Consider the following 19647-nt stretch of genomic DNA (forward strand, 5'->3'; position numbering starts at 1 on the left):
GGAATCAGAGATGGGGATTCAGAGGCGGGGAATGAGATATGGAGAATCAGAGGCGGGGAATCAGAGGCCGGGAAACAGAGGCGGGGAATCAGAGATGGGGAATCAGAGGCGGGGAATCAGAGGCAGGGAATCAGATGCGGGGAATCAGAGGCGGGGAATCAGAGCTGGCGAATCAGAGGCGGGGAATCAGAGGTGGGCAATCAGAGGCGGGGAATCAGATATGGGGAATCAGAGGCGGGGAATCAGAGGCGGGGAATCAGAGGCAGGGAATCAGACACGGGGAATCAGAGGCGGGGAATCAGAGATGGGGAATCAGAGGCGGGGAATCAGAGGCAGGGAATCGGACGCCGGGAATCAGAGTCGGGGAATCAGAGCTGGGGAATCAGAGGCGGGGAATCAGAGCTGGTGAATCAGAGGCGGGGAATCAGAGGTGGGCAATCAGAGGCGGGGAATCAGATATGGGGAATCAGAGGCGGGGAATCAGAGGCGGGGAAACAGAGGCGGGGAATCAAATATAGGGAATCAGAGGTGGGGAATCAGAGGTTGTGAATCAGAGATGGGGAATCAAGGCGGGGAATCAGAGGCAGGGAATCAGACACGGGGAATCAGAGGCGGGGATTCAGAGCTGGGGAATCAGAGGCGGGGAATCAGAGTTGGGGAATCAGAGGCAGGGAATCAGATATGGGGAATCAGAGGCGGGGAATCAGAGGCGGGGAAACAGAGGCGGGGAATCAGATATGGGGAATCAGAGGTGGGGAATCAGGGGCAGGGAATCAGTGGCAGGGAATCAGAGGCGGGGAATCAGAGGCGGGGAATCAGAGGCAGGGAATCAGACACGGGGAATCAGAGGCGGGGAATCAGAGATGGGGAATCAGAGGCGGGGAATAAGAGGCAGGGAATCGGACGCCGGGAATCAGAGTCGGGGAATCAGAGCTGGGGAATCAGAGGCGGGGAATCAGAGTTGGGGAATCAGAGGCGGGGAATCAGATATGGGGAAATAGAGGCGGGGAATCAGATATGGGGAATCAGAGGTGTGGAATCAGAGGTTGGGAATCAGAGGAAGGGAATCAGAGTCGGGGAAACAGAGGCGGGGAATCAGATATGTGGAATCAGAGGTGGCGAATCAAAGGCGGTGAAACAGAGATGGGGAATCAGGGCAGGGAATCAGAGGCAGGGAATCAAACACGGGGAATCAGAGCTGGCGAATCAGAGGCGGGGAATCAGAGTTGGGAATCAGAGGCGGGGAATCAGAGGTGGGGAAACAGAGGCGGGGAATCAGATATGGGGAATCAGAGGTGGGGAATCAGAGGTTGGGAATCAGAGGCAGGGAATCAGAGGCGGGGAATCAGAGGCGGGGAATCAGAGGAAGGGAATCAGATGTGCGGAATCGGAGATGGGGAATCAGAGGCAGGGAATCAGAGGCGGGGAATCAGAGGCGGGGAATCAGAGGCCGGGAATCAGATATGGGGAAACTGAGGCGGGGAATCCGAGGCGGGGAAACAGAGTCGGGGAATCAGATATGGGGAATCAGAGGTGGGGAAACAGAGGTTGGGAATCAGAGGCAGGGAATCAGAGGCTTGGAATCATATGCAGGGAATCAGATGCGGGGAATCAGAGGCGGGGAATCAGAGCTGGGGAATCAGAGGTGGGGAATCAGATTTGGGGAATCAGAGGTGGGGACTTAGATATTGGGAAACAGAGGCGGGGAATCAGAGGCGGGGAAACAGAGGCGGGGAATCAGATATGGGGAATCAGAGGTGGGGAATCAGAGGCAGGGAATCAGATGTGCGGAATCAGAGATGGGGAATCAGAGGCGGGCAAACAGAGGCGGGGAATTAGATATGGGGAATCAGAGGTGGGGAATCAGAGGTGGTGAATCAGTGATGGGGAATCACAGGCGGGGAATCAGAGGCAGGGAATAGAACGAAGGGAATCAGACGCAGGGAATCAGAGCTGGGGAATCAGAGGCGGGGAATCATAGTTGGGAATCAGAGGCGGGGAATCATATATGGGGAAACAGAGGCGGGGAATCAGAGGCGGGGAAACAGAGGCGGGGAATCAGATATGGGGAATCGGATGCGGGGAATCAGAGGCGGGGAATCAGAGCTGGGGAATCAGAGGCGGGGAATCAGAGTTGGGGCATCAGAGGTGGGGAATTAGATATAGGGAAACAGAGGTGGGGAATCAGAGGCGGGGAAACAGAGGCGGGGAATCAGATATGGGGAATCAGAGGTGGGGAATCAGAGGCAGGGAATCAGATGTGCGGAATCAGAGATGGGGAATCAGAGGAAGGGAATCAGAATCAGAAGCGGGGAATCAGAGGCCGGGAATCAGAGGCCGGGAATCAGATGCTGGCAATAAGAGGCCGGGAATCAGAGGTGGGGAATCTGAGTCCGGGAATCAGAGATGGGGATTCAGAGGCGGGGAATGAGATATGGAGAATCAGAGGCGGGGAATCAGAGGCCGGGAAACAGAGGTGGGGAATCAGATATGGGGAATCAGAGGTGGCGAATCAAAGGCGGTGAATCAGAGTTGGGGAATCAGAGGCGGGGAATCAGAGGCAGGGAATCAGATGCGGGAAATCAGAGGCGGGGAATCAGAGCTGGCGAATCAGAGGCGGGGAATCAGAGGTGGGCAATCAGAGGCGGGGAATCAGATATGGGGAATCAGAGGCGGGGAATCAGAGGCGGTGAAACAGAGGCGGGGAATCAAATATAGGGAATCAGAGGTGGGGAATCAGAGGTTGTGAATCAGAGATGGGGAATCAAGGCGGGGAATCAGAGGCAGGGAATCAGACACGGGGAATCAGAGGCGGGGATTCAGAGCTGGGGAATCAGAGGCGGGGAATCAGAGTTGGGGAATCAGAGGCAGGGAATCAGATATGGGGAATCAGAGGCGGGGAATCAGAGGCGGGGAAACAGAGGCGGGGAATCAGATATGGGGAATCAGAGGTGGGGAATCAGGGGCAGGGAATCAGTGGCAGGGAATCAGAGGCGGGGAATCAGAGGCGGGGAATCAGAGGCAGGGAATCAGACACGGGGAATCAGAGGCGGGGAATCAGAGATGGGGAATCAGAGGCGGGGAATCAGAGGCAGGGAATCGGATGCCGGGAATCAGAGTCGGGGAATCAGAGCTGGGGAATCAGAGGCGGGGAATCAGAGGTGGGCAATCAGAGGCGGGGAATCAGATATGGGGAATCAGAGGCGGGGAATCAGAGGCGGGGAAACAGAGGCGGGGAATCAAATATAGGGAATCAGAGGTGGGGAATCAGAGGTTATGAATCAGAGATGGGGAATCAAGGCGGGGAATCAGAGGCAGGGAATCAGACACGGGGAATCAGAGGCGGGGATTCAGAGCTGGGGAATCAGAGGCGGGGAATCAGAGTTGGGGAATCAGAGGCAGGGAATCAGATATGGGGAATCAGAGGCGGGGAATCAGAGGCGGGGAAACAGAGGCGGGGAATCAGATATGGGGAATCAGAGGTGGGGAATCAGGGGCAGGGAATCAGTGGCAGGGAATCAGAGGCGGGGAATCAGAGGCGGGGAATCAGAGGCAGGGAATCAGACACGGGGAATCAGAGGCGGGGAATCAGAGATGGGGAATCAGAGACGGGGAATAAGAGGCAGGGATTCGGACGCCGGGAATCAGAGTCGGGGAATCAGAGCTGGGGAATCAGAGTTGGGGAATCAGAGGCGGGGAATCAGATATGGGGAAATAGAGGCGGGGAATCAGATATGGGGAATCAGAGGTGTGGAATCAGAGGTTGGGAATCAGAGGAAGGGAATCAGAGTCGGGGAAACAGAGGCGGGGAATCAGATATGTGGAATCAGAGGTGGCGAATCAAAGGCGGTGAAACAGAGATGGGGAATCAGGGCAGGGAATCAGAGGCAGGGAATCAAACACGGGGAATCAGAGCTGGCGAATCAGAGGAAGGGAATCAGATGTGCGGAATCGGAGATGGGGAATCAGAGGCAGGGAATCAGAGGCGGGGAATCAGAGGCGGGGAATCAGAGGCCGGGAATCAGATATGGGGAAACTGAGGCGGGGAATCCGAGGCGGGGAAACAGAGTCGGGGAATCAGATATGGGGAATCAGAGGTGGGGAATCAGAGGTTGGGAATCAGAGGCAGGGAATCAGAGGCTTGGAATCAGATGCAGGGAATCAGATGCGGGGAATCAGAGGCGGGGAATCAGAGCTGGGGAATCAGAGGTGGGGAATCAGATTTGGGGAATCAGAGGTGGGGACTTAGATATTGGGAAACAGAGGCGGGGAATCAGAGGCGGGGAAACAGAGGCGGGGAATCAGATATGGGGAATCAGAGGTGGGGAATCAGAGGCAGGGAATCAGATGTGCGGAATCAGAGATGGGGAATCAGAGGCGGGCAAACAGAGGCGGGGAATTAGATATGGGGAATCAGAGGTGGGGAATCAGAGGTGGTGAATCAGTGATGGGGAATCACAGGCGGGGAATCAGAGGCAGGGAATAGAACGAAGGGAATCAGACGCAGGGAATCAGAGCTGGGGAATCAGAGGCGGGGAATCATAGTTGGGAATCAGAGGCGGGGAATCATATATGGGGAAACAGAGGCGGGGAATCAGAGGCGGGGAAACAGAGGCGGGGAATCAGATATGGGGAATCGGATGCGGGGAATCAGAGGCGGGGAATCAGAGCTGGGGAATCAGAGGCGGGGAATCAGAGTTGGGGCATCAGAGTTGGGGAATTAGATATAGGGAAACAGAGGTGGGGAATCAGAGGCGGGGAAACAGAGGCGGGGAATCAGATATGGGGAATCAGAGGTGGGGAATCAGAGGCAGGGAATCAGATGTGCGGAATCAGAGATGGGGAATCAGAGGAAGGGAATCAGAATCAGAAGCGGGGAATCAGAGGCCGGGAATCAGAGGCCGGGAATCAGATGCTGGCAATAAGAGGCCGGGAATCAGAGGTGGGGAATCTGAGTCCGGGAATCAGAGATGGGGATTCAGAGGCGGGGAATGAGATATGGAGAATCAGAGGCGGGGAATCAGAGGCCGGGAAACAGAGGTGGGGAATCAGATATGGGGAATCAGAGGTGGCGAATCAAAGGCGGTGAATCAGAGATGGGGAATCAGAGGCGGGGAATCAGAGGCAGGGAATCAGATGCGGGGAATCAGAGGCGGGGAATCAGAGCTGGCGAATCAGAGGCGGGGAATCAGAGGTGGGCAATCAGAGGCGGGGAATCAGATATGGGGAATCAGAGGCGGGGAATCAGAGGCGGTGAAACAGAGGCGGGGAATCAAATATAGGGAATCAGAGGTGGGGAATCAGAGGTTGTGAATCAGAGATGGGGAATCAAGGCGGGGAATCAGAGGCAGGGAATCAGACACGGGGAATCAGAGGCGGGGATTCAGAGCTGGGGAATCAGAGGCGGGGAATCAGAGTTGGGGAATCAGAGGCAGGGAATCAGATATGGGGAATCAGAGGCGGGGAATCAGAGGCGGGGAAACAGAGGCGGGGAATCAGATATGGGGAATCAGAGGTGGGGAATCAGGGGCAGGGAATCAGTGGCAGGGAATCAGAGGCGGGGAATCAGAGGCGGGGAATCAGAGGCAGGGAATCAGACACGGGGAATCAGAGGCGGGGAATCAGAGATGGGGAATCAGAGGCGGGGAATCAGAGGCAGGGAATCGGACGCCGGGAATCAGAGTCGGGGAATCAGAGCTGGGGAATCAGAGGCGGGGAATCAGAGTTGGGGAATCAGAGGCGGGGAATCAGATATGGGGAAATAGAGGCGGGGAATCAGATATGGGGAATCAGAGGTGTGGAATCAGAGGTTGGGAATCAGAGGAAGGGAATCAGAGTCGGGGAAACAGAGGCGGGGAATCAGATATGTGGAATCAGAGGTGGCGAATCAAAGGCGGTGAAACAGAGATGGGGAATCAGGGCAGGGAATCAGAGGCAGGGAATCAAACACGGGGAATCAGAGCTGGCGAATCAGAGGCGGGGAATCAGAGTTGGGAATCAGAGGCGGGGAATCAGAGGCTGGGAAACAGAGGCGGGGAATCAGATATGGGGAATCAGAGGTGGGGAATCAGAGGTTGGGAATCAGAGGCAGGGAATCAGAGGCGGGGAATCAGAGGCGGGGAATCAGAGGAAGGGAATCAGATGTGCGGAATCGGAGATGGGGAATCAGAGGCAGGGAATCAGAGGCGGGGAATCAGAGGCGGGGAATCAGAGGCCGGGAATCAGATATGGGGAAACTGAGGCGGGGAATCCGAGGCGGGGAAACAGAGTCGGGGAATCAGATATGGGGAATCAGAGGTGGGGAATCAGAGGTTGGGAATCAGAGGCAGGGAATCAGAGGCTTGGAATCAGATGCAGGGAATCAGATGCGGGGAATCAGAGGCGGGGAATCAGAGCTGGGGAATCAGAGGTGGGGAATCAGATTTGGGGAATCAGAGGTGGGGACTTAGATATTGGGAAACAGAGGCGGGGAATAAGAGGCGGGGAAACAGAGGCGGGGAATCAGATATGGGGAATCAGAGGTGGGGAATTAGAGGCAGGGAATCAGATGTGCGGAATCAGAGATGGGGAATCAGAGGCAGGGAAACAGAATCAGAAGCAGGGAATCAGAGGCCGGGAATCAGAAGCCGGAATCAGATGCTGGGAATCAGAGGCCTGGAATCAGAGGCGGGGAATCAGAGGCAGGGAATCAGATGCGGGGATCAGAGGCGGGGAATCAGAGCTGGGGAATCAGAGGCGGGGTATTAGAGTTGGGGAATCAGAGGCGGGGAATCAGATATGGGGAAACAGAGGTAGGGAATCAGAGGCGGGGAAACAGAGGCATGGAATAAGATATTGGGAATCAGAGGCGGGGAATCAGAGGTGGGGAATCATAGGCAGGGAATCGGATGTGCGGAATCAGAGATGGGGAATCAGAGGCCGGGAATCAGAGGTGGTGAATCAGAGATGGGGAATCAGAGGCGGGGAATCAGAGGCAGGGTATCAGACGCGGGGAATCAGAGGTGGGCAATCAGAGGCGGGGAATCAGATATGGGGAATCAGAGGCGGGGAAGCAGAGGCGGGGAAACAGAGGCGGGGAATCAGATATGGGGAATCAGAGGTGGGGCATCAGAGGTTGTGAATCACAGATGGGGAATCAGAGGCGGGGAATCAGAGGCAGGGAATCAGATGCGGAGAATCAGAGGCGGGGATTCAGAGCTGGGGAATCAGAAGCGGGGAATCAGAGTTGGGGAATCAGAGGCGGGGAATCAGATATGGGGAATCAGAGGCAGGGAATCAGAGGCGGGGAATCAGAGGCAGGGAATCAGACGCGGGGAATCTGAGGCGGGGAATCAGAGCTGGGGAATCAGAGGTGGGGAATCAGAGTTGGGGAATCAGAGGCAGGGAATTGGATGTGCGGAATCAGAGATGGGGAATCAGAGGTGGGGAATCAGAGGCGGTGAATCAGAGATGGGGAATCAGAGGCGGGGAATCAGAGGCAGGAAATCAGACACGGGGATTCAGAGGCTGGGAATCAGACGGGGGGAATCAAAGGCGGGGAATCAGAGCTGGGTAATCTGAGGCAGGGAATCAGAGTTGGGGATTCAGAGGCGGGGAATCAGATATGGGGAAACAGAGGCGGGGAATCAGAGGCGGGCAAACAGAGGCAGGGAATTAGATATGGGGAATCAGTGGTAGGGAATCAGAGGTGGTGAATCAGTGATGGGGAATCACAGGTGGGTAATCAGAGGCAGGGAATAGAACGCGGGGAATCAGAGGCAGGGAATCAGAGCTGGGGAATCAGAGGCGGGGAATCATAGTTGGGAATCAGAGGCGGGAATCAGATATGGGGAAACAGAGGCGGGGAATCAGAGGCGGGGAAACAGAGGCGGAGAATCAGATATGGGGAATCGGATGCAGGGAATCAGAGGCGGGGAATAAGAGCTGGGGAATCAGAGGCGGGGAATCAGAGTTGGGGCATCAGAGGTGGGGAATTAGATATAGGGAAACAGAGGCGGGGAATCAGAGGCGGGGAAACAGAGGCGGGGAATCAGATATGGGGAATCAGAGGTGGGAAATCAGAGGCAGGGAATCAGATGTGCGGAATCAGAGATGGGGAATCAGAGGCAGGGAATCAGAATCAGAAGCGGAGAATCAGAGGCCGGGAATCAGAGGCCGGGAATCAGATGCTGGGAATAAGAGGCCGGGAATCAGAGGAGGGGAATCAGAGTCCGGGAATCAGAGATGGGGATTCAGAGGCGGGGAATCAGATATGGAGAATCAGAGATGGGGAATCAGAGGCGGGGAATCAGAGGCAGGGAATCGGACGCCGGGAATCAGAGGCGGGGAATCAGAGCTGGGGAATCAGAGGCGGGGAATCAGAGTTGGGGAATCAGAGGCGGGGAATCAGATATGGGGAAATAGAGGCGGGGAATCAGATATTGGGAATCAGAGGTGTGGAATCAGAGGTTGGGAATCAGAGGCAGGGAATCAGAGGCGGGGAAACAGAGGCGGGGAATCAGATATGGGGAATCAGAGGTGGCGAATCAAAGGCGGTGAAACAGAGATGGGGAATCAGGGCAGGGAATCAGAGGCAGGGAATCAGAGCTGGGGAAACAGAGGCGGGGAATCAGATATGGGAAATCAGAGGTGGGGAATCAGGGGCGGGGAATCAGTGGCAGGGAATCAGAGCTGGGGAATCAGAGGTGGGGAATCAGAGCTGGGGAAACAGAGGCGGGGAATCAGATATGGGGAATCAGAGGTGGGGAATCAGGGGCGGGGAATCAGTGGCAGGGAATCAGAGGCCGGGAATAAAAGGCGGGGAATCAGAGCTGGGGAATCAGAGGCGGGGAATCAGAGTTGGGGAATCAGAGGAGGGGAATCAGATATGGGGAAACAGAGGCCGGGAATCAGAGGCAGGGTAACAGAGGCGGGGAATCAGATATGGGGAATCAGAGGTGGGGAATTAGAGGTTGCGAATCAGAGGCGGGGAAACAGAGGCGGGGAATCAAATATAGGGAATCAGAGGTGGGGAATCAGAGGTTGTGAATCAGAGATGGGGAATCAAGGCGGGGAATCAGAGGCAGGGAATCAGACGCGGGGAATCAGAGGCGGGGATTCAGAGCTGGGGAATCAGAGGCGGTGAATCAGAGTTGGGGAATCAGAGGCAGGGAATCAGATATGGGGAATCAGAGGCGGGGAATCAGAGGCGGGGAAACAGAGGCGGGGAATCAGATATGGGGAATCAGAATTGGGGAATCAGGGGCAGGGAATCAGTGGCAGGGAATCAGAGGAGGGGAATCAGAGGCGGGGAATCAGAGGCAGGGAATCAGACACGGGGAATCGGAGGCGGGGAATCAGAGATGGGGAATCAGAGGCGGTGAATCAGAGGCAGGGAATCGGACGCCGGGAATCAGAGGCGGGGAATCAGAGCTGGGGAATCAGAGGCGGGGAATCAGAGTTGGGGAATCAGAGGCGGGGAATCAGATATGGGGAAATAGAGGCGGGGAATCAGATATGGGGAATCAGAGGTGTGGAATCAGAGGTTGGGAATCAGAGGCAGGGAATCAGAGGCGGGGAAACAGAGGCGGAGAATCAGATATGGGGAATCAGAGGTGGCGAATCAAAGGCGGTGAAACAGAGATGGGGAATCAGGGCAGGGAATCAGAGGCAGGGAATCAGAGCTGGGGAAACAGAGGCGGGGAATCAGATATGGGAAATCAGAGGTGGGGAATCAGGGGCGGGGAATCAGTGGCAGGGAATCAGAGCTGGGGAATCAGAGGTGGGGAATCAGAGCTGGGGAAACAGAGGCGGGGAATCAGATATGGGGAATCAGAGGTGGGGAATCAGGGGCGGGGAATCAGTGGCAGGGAATCAGAGGCCGGGAATAAAAGGCGGGGAATCAGAGCTGGGGAATCAGAGGCGGGGAATCAGAGTTGGGGAATCAGAGGAGGGGAATCAGATATGGGGAAACAGAGGCCGGGAATCAGAGGCAGGGTAACAGAGGCGGGGAATCAGATATGGGGAATCAGAGGTGGGGAATTAGAGGTTGCGAATCAGAGGCGGGGAAACAGAGGCGGGGAATGAAATATAGGGAATCAGAGGTGGGGAATCAGAGGTTGTGAATCAGAGATGGGGAATCAAGGCGGGGAATCAGAGGCAGGGAATCAGACGCGGGGAATCAGAGGCGGGGATTCAGAGCTGGGGAATCAGAGGCGGTGAATCAGAGTTGGGGAATCAGAGGCAGGGAATCAGATATGGGGAATCAGAGGTGGGGAATCAGAGGCAAGGAATCAGATGTGCGGAATCAGAGATGGGGAATCAGAGGCAGGGAATCAGAATCAGAAGCAGGGAATCAGAGGCCGGGAATCAGAGGACGGAATCAGATGCTGGGAATCAGAGGCCTGGAATCAGAGGCGGGGAATCAGAGGCAGGGAATCAGATGCGGGGAATCAGAGGCGGGGAATCAGAGCTGGGGAATCAGAGGTGGGGTATTAGAGTTGGGGAATCAGAGGCGGGGAATCAGATATGGGGAAACAGAGGTGGGGAATCAGAGGCGGGGAAACAGAGGCAGGGAATCAGATATGGGGAATCAGAGGTGGGGAATCAGAGATGGGGAATCAGAGGCGGTGAATCAGAGATGGGGAATCAGAGGCGGGAAATCAGAGGCAGGAAATCAGACAAGGGGATTCAGAGGCTGGGAATCAGACGGGGGGAATCAAAGGCGGGGAATCAGAGCTGGGGAATCTGAGGCAGGGAATCAGAGGCGGGGAATCAGATATGGGGAATCAGAGGCTGGGATTCAGAGGCGGGGAATCAGAGGCAGGGTATCAGACACGGGGAATCAGAGGTGGGGAATCAGAGATGGGGAATCAGAGGCGGGGAATCAGAGGCAGGGAATCAGAAGCGATGAATCTGAGGCGGGGAATCAGAGCTGGGGAATCAGAGGTGGGGAATCAGAGTTGGGGAATCAGAGGCAGGGAATCGGATGTGCGGATTCAGAGATGGGGAATCAGATGTGGGGAATCAGAGGAATCAGAGATGGGGAATCAGAGGCGGGAAATCAGAGGCAGGAAATCAGACACGGGGATTCAGAGGCTGGGAATCAGACGGGGGGAATCAAAGGCGGGGAATCAGAGCAGGGGAATCAGAGGCAGGGAATCAGAGTTGGGGATTCAGAGACGGGGAATCAGATATGGGGAAACAGAGGCGGGGAATCAGAGGCGGGCAAACAGAGGCGGGGAATTAGATATGGGGAATCAGAGGTGGGGAATCAGAGGTGGTGAATCAGTGATGGGGAATCACAGGCGGGGAATCAGAGGCAGGGAATAGAACGCAGGGAATCAGACGCAGGGAATCAGAGCTGGGGAATCAGAGGCGGGGAATCATAGTTGGGAATCAGAGGTGGGGAATCAGATATGGGGAAACAGAGGCGGGGAATCAGAGGCGGGGAAACAGAGGCGGGGAATCAGATATGGGGAATCGGATGCGGGGAATCAGAGGCGAGGAATCAGAGCTGGGGAATCAGAGGCGGGGAATCAGACTTGGGGCATCAGAGGTGGGGAATTAGATATAGGGAAACAGAGGCGGGAAATCAGAGGCGGGGAAACAGAGGCGGGGAATCAGATATGGGGAATCAGAGGGGGGGAATCAGAGGCAGGGAATCAGATGTGCGGAATCAGAGATGGGGAATCAGAGGCAGGGAATCAGAATCAGAAGCGGGGAATCAGAGGCCGGGAATCAGAGGCCGGGAATCAGATGCTGGGAATAAGAGGCCGGGAATCAGAGGTGGGGAATCAGAGTCCGGGAATCAGAGATGGGGATTCAGAGGCGGGGAATTAGATATGGAGAATCAGAGGCGGGGAATCAGAGGCCGGGAAACAGAGGTGGGGAATCAGATATGGGGAATCAGAGGTGGCGAATCAAAGGCGGTGAATCACAGATGGGGAATCAGAGGCGGGGAATCAGAGGCAGGGAATCAGATGCGGGGAATCAGAGGCGGGGAATCAGAGCTGGCGAATCAGAGGCGGGGAATCAGAGGTGGGCAATCAGAGGCGGGGAATCAGATATGGGGAATCAGAGGCGGGGAATCAGAGGCGGGGAAACAGAGGCGGGGAATCAAATATAGGGAATCAGAGGTGGGGAATCAGAGGTTGTGAATCAGAGATGGGGAATCAAGGCGGGGAATCAGAGGCAGGGAATCAGACACGGGGAATCAGAGGCGGGGATTCAGAGCTGGGGAATCAGAGGCGGGGAATCAGAGTTGGGGAATCAGAGGCAGGGAATCAGATATGGGGAATCAGAGGCGGGGAATCAGAGGCGGGGAAACAGAGGCGGGGAATCAGATATGGGGAATCAGAGGTGGGGAATCAGGGGCAGGGAATCAGTGGCAGGGAATCAGAGGCGGGGAATCAGAGGCGGGGAATCAGAGGCAGGGAATCAGACACGGGGAATCAGAGGCGGGGAATCAGAGATGGGGAATCAGAGGCGGGGAATCAGAGGCAGGGAATCGGACGCCGGGAATCAGAGTCGGGGAATCAGAGCTGGGGAATCAGAGGCGGGGAATCAGAGGTTGGGAATCAGAGGAAGGGAATCAGAGTCGGGGAAACAGAGGCGGGGATTCAGATATGTGGAATCAGAGGTGGCGAATCAAAGGCGGTGAAACAGAGATGGGGAATCAGGGCAGGGAATCAGAGGCAGGGAATCAAACACGTGGATTCAGATATGGGGAAATAGAGGCGGGGAATCAGATATGGGGAATCAGAGGTGTGGAATCAGAGGTTGGGAATCAGAGGAAGGGAATCAGAGTCGGGGAAACAGAGGCGGGGAATCAGATATGTGGAATCAGAGGTGGCGAATCAAAGGCGGTGAAACAGAGATGGGGAATCAGGGCAGGGAATCAGAGGCAGGGAATCAAACACGGGGAATCAGAGCTGGGGAATCAGAGGCGGGGAATCAGAGTTGGGAATCAGAGGCGGGGAATCAGAGGTGGGGAAACAGAGGCGGGGAATCAGATATGGGGAATCAGAGGTGGGGAATCAGAGGTTGGGAATCAGAGGCAGGGAATCAGAGGCGGGGAATCAGAGGCGGGGAATCAGAGGAAGGGAATCAGATGTGCGGAATCGGAGATGGGGAATCAGAGGCAGGGAATCAGAGGCGGGGAATCAGAGGCGGGGAATCAGAGGCCGGGAATCAGATATGGGGAAACTGAGGCGGGGAATCCGAGGCGGGGAAACAGAGGCGGGGAATCAGATATGGGGAATCAGAGGTGGGGAATCAGAGGTTGGGAATCAGAGGCAGGGAATCAGAGGCTTGGAATCAGATGCAGGGAATCAGATGCGGGGCATCAGAGGCGGGGAATCAGAGCTGGGGAATCAGAGGTGGGGAATCAGATTTGGGGAATCAGAGGTGGGGACTTAGATATTGGGAAACAGAGGCGGGGAATCAGAGGCGGGGAAACAGAGGCGGGGAATCAGATATGGGGAATCAGAGGTGGGGAATCAGAGGCAGGGAATCAGATGTGCGGAATCAGAGATGGGGAATCAGAGGCAGGGAATCAGAATCAGAAGCAGGGAATCAGAGGCCGGGAATCAGAGGCCGGAATCAGATGATGGGAATCAGAGGCCTGGAATCAGAGGCGGGGAATCAGAGTCAGGGAATCAGATGCGGGGAATCAGAGGCGGGGAATCAGAGCTGGGGAATCAGAGGCGGGGTATTTGAGTTGGGGAATCAGAGGCGGGGAATCAGATATGGGGAAACAGAGGTAGGGAATCAGAGGCGGGGAAACAGAGGCAGGGAATCGGATGTGCGGAATCAGAGATGGGGAATCAGAGGCCGGGAATCAGAGGTGGTGAATCAGAGATGGGGAATCAGAGGCGGGGAATCAGAGGCAGGGTATCAGACGCGGGGAATCAGAGGCGGGGAAACAGAGGCGGGGAATCAGATATGGGGAATCAGAGGTGGGGCATCAGAGGTTGTGAATCACAGATGGGGAATCAGAGGCGGGGAATCAGAGGCAGGGAATCAGACGCGGGGAATCAGAGGCGGGGATTCAGAGCTGGGGATTCAGAAGCGGGGATTCAGAGTTGGGGAATCAGAGGCGGGGAATCAGATATGGGGAATCAGAGGCAGGGAATCAGAAGCGGGGAATCAGAGGCAGGGAATCAGACGCGGGGAATCTGAGGCGGGGAATCAGAGCTGGGGAATCAGAGGTGGGGAATCAGAGTTGGGGAATCAGAGGCAGGGAATTGGATGTGCGGAATCAGAGATGGGGAATCAGAGGTGGGGAATCAGAGGCGGTGAATCAGAGATGGGGAATCAGAGGCGGGGAATCAGAGGCAGGAAATCAGACACGAGGATTCAGAGGCTGGGAATCAGAGGCAGGGAATCAGACGCGGGGAATCTGAGGCGGGGAATCAGAGCTGGGGAATCTGAGGCAGGGAATCAGAGTTGGGGATTCAGAGGCGGGGAATCAGATATGGGGAAACAGAGGCGGGGAATCAGAGGCGGGCAAACAGAGGCGGGGAATTAGATATGGGGAATCAGAGGTAGGGAATCAGAGGTGGTGAATCAGTGATGGGGAATCACAGGCGGGGAATCAGAGGCAGGGAATAGAACGCGGGGAATCAGAGGCAGGGAATCAGAGCTGGGGAATCAGAGGCGGGGAATCATAGTTGGGAATCAGAGGCGGGAATCAGATATGGGGAAACAGAGGCGGGGAATCAGAGGCGGGGAAACAGAGGCGGGGAATCAGATATGGGGTATCGGATGCAGGGAATCAGAGGCGGGGAATCAGAGCTGGGGAATCAGAGGCGGGGAATCAGAGTTGGGGCATCAGAGGTGGGGAATTAGATATAGGGAAACAGAGGCGGGGAATCAGAGGCGGGGAAACAGAGGCGGGGAATCAGATATGGGGAATCAGAGGTGGGGAATCAGAGGCAGGGAATCAGATGTGCGGAATCAGAGATGGGGAATCAGAGGCAGGGAATCAGAAGCGGGGAATCAGAGGCCGGGAATCAGAGGCCGGGAATCAGATGCTGGGAATAAGAGGCCGGGAATCAGAGGAGGGGAATCAGAGTCCGGGAATCAGAGATGGGGATTCAGAGGCGGGGAATGAGATATGGAGAATCAGAGGCGGGGAATAAGAGGCGGGGAAACAGAGGTGGGGAATCAGATATGGGGAATCAGAGGTGGCGAATCAAAGGCGGTGAATCAGAGATGGGGAATCAGAGGCGGGGAATCAGAGGCAGGGAATCAGATGCGGGGAATCAGAGGCGGGGAATCAGAGCTGGCGTATCAGAGGCTGGGAATCAGAGGTGGGCAATCAGAGGCGGGGAATCAGATATGGGGAATCAGAGGCGGGGAATCAGAGGCGGGGAAACAGGGGCGGGGAATCAAATATAGGGAATCAGAGGTGGGGAATCAGAGGTTGTGAATCAGAGATGGGGAATCAAGGCGGGGAATCAGAGGCAGGGAATCAGACGCGGGGAAACAGAGGCGGGGATTCAGAGCTAGGGAATCAGAGGCGGGGAATCAGAGTTGGGGAATCAGAGGCAGGGAATCAGATATGGGGAATCAGAGGCGTGGAATCAGAGGCCGGGAATCAGATATGGGGAAACAGAGGCGGGGAATCCGAGGCGGGGAATGAGATGTGCGGAATCAGAGATGGGGAATCAGAGGCAGGGAATCAGAATCAGAAGAAGGGAATCAGAGGCCGGTAATCAGAGGCCGGAATCAGATGCTGGGAATCAGAGGCCTGGAATCAGAGGCGGGGAATCAGAGGCAGGGAATCAGATGCGGGGAATAAGAGGCGGGGAATCAGAGCTGGGGAATCAGAGGCGGGGTATTAGAGTTGGGGAATCAGAGGCGAGGAATCAGATATTGGGAAACAGAGGTGGGGAATCAGAGGCGGGGAAACAGAGGCAGGGAATCAGATATGGGGAATCAGAGGTGGGGCATCAGAAGTTGTGAATCACAGATGGGGAATCAGAGGCGGGGAATCAGAGGCAGGGAATCAGACGCGGGGTATCAGAGGCGGGGATTCAGAGCTGGGGAATCAGAAGCGGGGAATCAGAGTTGGGGAATCAGAGGCGGGGAATCAGATATGGGGAATCAGAGGCAGGGAATCAGAGGCGGGGAATCAGAGGCAGGGAATCAGACGCGGGGAATCTGAGGCGGGGAATCAGAGCTGGGGAATCAGAGGTGGGGAATCAGAGTTGGGGAATCAGAGGCAGGGAATTGGATGTGCGGAATCAGAGAGGGGGAATCAGAGGTGGGGAATCAGAGGCGGTGAATCAGAGATGGGGAATCAGAGGCGGGGAATCAGAGGCAGGAAATCAGACACGGGGATTCAGAGGCTGGGAATCAGACGGGGGGAATCAAAGGCGGGGAATCAGAGCTGGGGAATCTGAGGCAGGGAATCAGAGTTGGGGATTCAGAGGCGGGGAATCAGATATGGGGAAACAGAGGCGGGGAATCAGAGGCGGGCAAACAGAGGCGGGGAATTAGATATGTGGAATCAGAGGTAGGGAATCAGAGGTGGTGAATCAGTGATGGGGAATCACAGGCGGGGAATCAGAGGCAGGGAATAGGACGCGGGGAATCAGAGGCAGGGAATCAGAGCTGGGGAATCAGAGGAGGGGATTCATAGTTGGGAATCAGAGGCGGGAATCAGATATGGGGAAACAGAGGCGGGGAATCAGAGGCGGTGAAACAGAGGCGGGGAATCAGATATGGGGAATCGGATGCAGGGAATCAGAGGCGGGGAATCAGAGCTGGGGAATCAGAGGCGGGGAATCAGAGTTGGGGCATCAGAGGTGGGGAATTAGATATAGGGAAACAGAGGCGGGGAATCAGAGGCGGGGAAACAGAGGCGGGGAATCAGATATGGGGAATCAGAGGTGGGGAATCAAAGGCAGGGAATCAGATGTGCGGAATCAGAGATGGGGAATAAGAGGCAGGGAATCAGAATCAGAAGCGGGGAATAAGAGGCCGGGAATCAGAGGTGGGGAATCAGATATGGGGAATCAGAGGTGGCGAATCAAAGGCGGTGAATCAGAGATGGGGAATCAGAGGCGGGGAATCAGAGGCAGGGAATCAGATGCGGGGAATCAGAGGCGGGGAATCAGAGCTGGCGAATCAGAGGCTGGGAATCAGAGGTGGGCAATCAGAGGCGGGGAATCAGATATGGGGAATCAGAGGCGGGGAATCAGAGGCGGGGAAACAGAGGCGGGGAATCAAATATAGGGAATCAGAGGTGGGGAATCAGAGGTTGTGAATCAGAGATGGGGAATCAAGGCGGGGAATCAGAGGCAGGGAATCAGACGCGGGGAATCAGAGGCGGCGATTCAGAGCTGGGGAATCAGAGGCGGGGAATCAGAGTTGGGGAATCAGAGGCAGTGAATCAGATATGGGGAATCAGAGGCGGGGAATCTGAGGCGGGGAAACAGAGGCGGGGAATCAGATGTGGGGAATCAGAGGTGGGGAATCAGGGGCAGGAAATCAGTGGCAGGGAATCAGAGGCGGGGAATCAGAGGCGGGGAATCAAAGGCAGGGAATCAGACACGGGGAATCAGAGGCCGGGAATCAGAGATGGGGAATCAGAGGCGGGGAATCAGAGGCAGGGAATCGGATGCCGGGAATCAGAGTCGGGGAATCAGAGCTGGGGAATCAGAGGCGGGGAATCAGAGTTGGGGAATCAGAGGCGGGGAATCAGATATGGGGAAATAGAGGCGGGGAATCAGATATGGGGAATCAGAGGTGTGGATTCAGAGGTTGGGAATCAGAGGCAGGGAATGAGATGTGCGGAATCAGAGATGGGGAATCAGAGGCAGGGAAACAGAGGCGGGGAATCAGATATGGGGAATCAGAGGTGGGGAATCAGAGGCAGGGAATGAGATGTGCGGAATCAGAGATGGGGAATCAGAGGCAGGGAATCAGAATCAGAAGAAGGGAATCAGAGGCCGGGAATCAGAGGCCGGAATCAGATGCTGGGAATCAGAGGCCTGGAATCAGAGGTGGGGAATCAGAGGCAGGGAATCAGATGCGGGGAATCAGAGGCGGGGAATCAGAGCTGGGGAATCAGAGGCGGGGTATTAGAGTTGGGGAATCAGAGGCGGGGAATCAGATATGGGGAAACAGAGGTGGGGAATCAGAGGCGGGGAAACAGAGGCAGGGAATCAGATATGGGGAATTAGAGGTGGGGCATCAGAAGTTGTGAATCACAGATGGGGAATCAGAGGCGGGGAATCAGAGGCAGGGAATCAGACGCGGGGAATCAGAGGCGGGGATTCAGAGCTGGGGAATCAGAAGCGGGGAATCAGAGTTGGGGAATCAGAGGCGGGGAATCAGATATGGGGAATCAGAGGCAGGGAATCAGAGGCGGGGAATCAGAGGCAGGGAATCAGACGCGGGGAATCTGAGGCGGGGAATCAGAGCTGGGGAATCAGAGGTGGGGAATCAGAGTTGGGGAATCAGATGCAGGGAATTGGATGTGCGGAATCAGAGAGGGGGAATCAGAGGTGGGGAATCAGAGGCGGTGAATCAGAGATGGGGAATCAGAGGCGGGGAATCAGAGGCAGGAAATCAGACACGGGGATTCAGAGGCTGGGAATCAGAAGGGGGGAATCAAAGGCGGGGAATCAGAGCTGGGGAATCTGAGGCAGGGAATCAGAGTTGGGGATTCAGAGGCGGGGAATCAGATATGGGGAAACAGAGGCGGGGAATCAGAGGCGGGCAAACAGAGGCGGGGAATTAGATATGGGGAATCAGAGGTAGGGAATCAGAGGTGGTGAATCAGTGATGGGGAATCACAGGCGGGGAATCAGAGGCAGGGAATAGGACACGGGGAATCAGAGGCAGGGAATCAGAGCTGGGGAATCAGAGGAGGGGATTCATAGTTGGGAATCAGAGGCGGGAATCAGATATGGGGAAACAGAGGCGGGGAATCAGAGGCGGTGAAACAGAGGCGGGGAATCAGATATGGGGAATCGGATGCAGGGAATCAGAGGCGGGGAATCAGAGCTGGGGAATCAGAGGCGGGGAATCAGAGTTGGGGCATCAGAGGTGGGGAATTAGATATAGGGAAACAGAGGTGGGGAATCAGAGGCGGGGAAACAGAGGCGGGGAATCAGATATGGGGAATCAGGGGTGGGGAATCAGAGGCAGGGAATCAGATGTGCGGAATCAGAGATGGGGAATAAGAGGCAGGGAATCAGAATCAGAAGCGGGGAATCAGAGGCCGGGAATCAGAGGCCGGGAATCAGATGCTGGGAATAAGAGGCCGGGAATCAGAGGTGGGGAATCAGATATGGGGATTCAGAGGTGGCGAATCAAAGGCGGTGAATCAGAGATGGGGAATCAGAGGCGGGGAATCAGAGGTTGTGAATCAGAGATGGGGAATCAAGGCGGGGAATCAGAGGCAGGGAATCAGATGCGGGGAATCAGAGGCGGGGAATCAGAGCTGGGGAATCAGAGGCGGGGAATCAGAGGCGGGGAATCAGAGCTGGCGAATCAGAGGCTGGGAATCAGAGGTGGGCAATCAGAGGCGGGGAATCAGATATGGGGAATCAGAGGCGGGGAATCAGAGGCGGGGAAACAGAGGCGGGGAATCAAATATAGGGAATCAGAGGTGGGGAATCAGAGGTTGTGAATCAGAGATGGGGAATCAAG

Source organism: Narcine bancroftii, chromosome 6, assembly GCF_036971445.1.
Source record: "Narcine bancroftii isolate sNarBan1 chromosome 6, sNarBan1.hap1, whole genome shotgun sequence".
Lineage (NCBI taxonomy): Eukaryota > Metazoa > Chordata > Chondrichthyes > Torpediniformes > Narcinidae > Narcine > Narcine bancroftii.